The sequence below is a fragment of the Schistocerca cancellata genome, chromosome 7, assembly GCF_023864275.1.
Source record: "Schistocerca cancellata isolate TAMUIC-IGC-003103 chromosome 7, iqSchCanc2.1, whole genome shotgun sequence".
Taxonomy (NCBI): Eukaryota; Metazoa; Arthropoda; class Insecta; order Orthoptera; family Acrididae; genus Schistocerca; species Schistocerca cancellata.
Window position 1 is genome coordinate 496,966,856 of NC_064632.1, and position 3,086 is coordinate 496,969,941.

The window sequence follows — 3,086 nt, forward strand, 5'->3', positions numbered from 1 at the left end:
GTGATAATTATGGCGTGTGAAAAACGTAACACTAGGCTCCAAAGTAAACTGAGAAATGACAGTGAAGACGAAAGATCTATGGAATGAAGTTTTGTGTTGGACTGCAGTACCAAATGTTACACTGAAAACAAACCCTGTCCTTTCCTCCTGTGTTATTCTGCTGTGTGTTTGTGTACTCTTGTGTATTTGTGTTTTTCCTGTCTTCATGTGTTTAGCTAATAAGATTTATGTTGTAGAATTTTTCTAGTACTAAGCTGCATTCACTGTGATGAGGAATACTGTTATCCTCAAATATAATTTGCATTAATAATATGTTATTTACTTTGTAAAGATGTTTAGACATTATTTATTCTGTTCTGTTTCAATGCTCTTGTGTAAAATTAATGTTTCGAAAACTATTCCCATTATTTTATTTATTTTCCTATGTCATAATTCCTGTAATACTGATGCACATGTTTATTTCTATTCTTTTGTAAAGCCTGTATTACTACAAATGTTATCTGTACTATTATGTTCTTTAATGATGTATTTTGTACCTTTGTAATTGTATTCTTATGATGTAAATTTATAATTATATAGACACCAGTTCTTCAAATTAAGTTACATTTCACTGCACAGATTTCTGTTGGTCATAGTATATGCACAATATGTGAAAAAAAGGACAGTTAGTGCTTGCACATGTGTTGATAATTCAGCAAGGGACTGGTTAACAGCATTACTGGTTCTAAGGACATTCCAAAAAGTTTTGTGAGTACACAAGTGGTGGTTTATGGACTTGCTATATTGTCCGCAAGACTCTTTGATGGTGATTGTGCACCTGCACAGTCGCAACAGATGGCTGCTGGCCATCTCTACAAGGACTGCAGTGGGTCTCCACCTTTGATGACCCACCTATACCATTATTTCTACAAGGACTGCAGTGGGTCTGCACCTCTGGTGGCCCACCAATACCGTAATCTCTACCAGGACTACAGTGGGTCTGCTCTGTAGTGACCTACCTACCAATATTCTTCAAAACGTCGAATGACTCTGCTGTGGGTTTGCTCTGTTGTGGCCCATTACCTGTCTGCATGTCAAGAGTCAGCAGTGTCTTTCCATTGGAAGGACAACACTACTGCTTCGAGACTGCATGGAAATGCATTACTTCCATGTGCATTTTCTTTTAGTGCTCAGACTTTGGAAAAAAAATTAATACTGTAATGGGTGATCAGGACTGTCTTTATGGACTGTGAGAAAATCTTTGGTTTTGACCAACAGTGTATCAATAAGTGTGTGCATTGGATATCTTTGTTATTGTAGTTATGAAAAATTTCTTCAAATCTGTATTGGCCACTGCCCAAAACAATTTGTAAAATTTTTTGTAGGGAGCATGGGGGCTATGTAAGTAGGCTGTTTAGGTTTTTATATTGGTAACGCCACGTAGCGCTCTGTATGAAAATCACTGGCTGTGCTGTGTGCAGTCTGTGGCTGGTTAGCATTGTTGTAATATTCGCTATTGTAGTGTTGGGCAGTTGGCTGTTAACAGTGCGTAGCATTGCGCAGTTGGAGGTGAGCCGCCAGCAGTGGTGGATGTGGGGAGAGAGATGGCGGAATTTTGAGAGTGCCTTAGTATGAGCCCTAATTTCTCGTATCCTATCTTCGTGGTCCTTAGGCGCAATATATGTTGTCAGCAGTAGAATGGTTCGGCAGTCAGCTTCAATTGCAAATTCTCTAAATTTTCTCAATAGTTATTTTTTCTTTTCGAGAAGAAGGTCGCCTTCCCTCCAGGAATTCCCGAAGCGTTGTCATAACACTTACTTGTTCTTCAAACCTACCGGTAACAAATGTAGCAGCCCGCCTCTGAATTACTTGTTTTTCGATGTTTTCATTCAGTCCGAACTGGTACGGATCCCAAACACTCGAGCAATACTCAAGAATAGGTTGCACTAGCGTCCTATGTGCAGTCTCCTTTACAAGTGAACCACTCTTTTCTAAGATTCTCCTAAACCCGGGGCCGACCATTCGCCTACCCTATCACAGTTCACACGAGGTCGTTCCATTTCATGTCATTGTTGTAGAGACGGTTTGGCGCAGTTCAGCCACCAGCAGAGGCGGATTTTACTAGAATGTCACGTTTCCTCAATGGCTGGCGACAGTCGGGGTAAGCCGGGTAAGCGACGTTTAACTTCCATGGACTGTGGCTTCTCCACATTCGTTGTCGACGAAGGGTGATTGCACATATGAAGGGCTTATTTCAATAGTCGTACAAGTCCATTTTTGTTCATTTTGAGATACAGAGTCCTAAAGTTAAATGAGCACTGAAAAATCTGCGGTTGAGATACCAAAAATATTCAATCATATGGCTTCTTGCTAGAGATGAACCTTTCTTCCTGTTTGTTTGGATCATTAATTTCAGAACCATTATAGGCAGAAAAGTGGAGGTAATGGACTTGCACCACTATTGAAATAAGCCCTTCATATGTAAGCCGAGTGGTAGGAGAAGACTGCAGTCCACAGTTCCGAATCCTTTGTCTCAGCAACGAGAGTGCGTGAAATACAAATGCGATCAGTGAACCTGAAAGAGTGATTCGTGAAGTGTGTGAACCCAGATCGACGGCCATGAATATTTTCCCAAGTGTCCATCATTTGCAGGTTCCGGATTTGCGTCCAGACGCTCGGTTAAGGAGGCAGACAAGAGCGTAAGGGATGGAACGGGGTGTTGCAAAATTTTATAGCCTAAAGAAGAAACTTACTGGACTGTGTCCTCTGCAGAATGAGCTAGCACGTTGTCGTGGAGCGGGCGGCGACATTTCTCATGTTCAGAATGTCGTGCCAGACGTTGAAAAATGATCCACGGGTCATTTCACTTTTTCTACAATCGCCTCGTTTATGATATGCAGTTGTTCCATCACCATGGCATAAACGTCTCTTGCGATTCCTGGTCCTTTGGAGGTACAGTAGAAGGCAGTTGTAATTAGACTTCCACTATTAGAGCCAATGTATCCGGAAAACTATTTCACGTATCGTTGCCTAACTTTGTAGAAATGATGTTCGGACAGTTCGCTGCAGGATTTGCGTTGACACTAGTGTTGATGTCATAACTTACC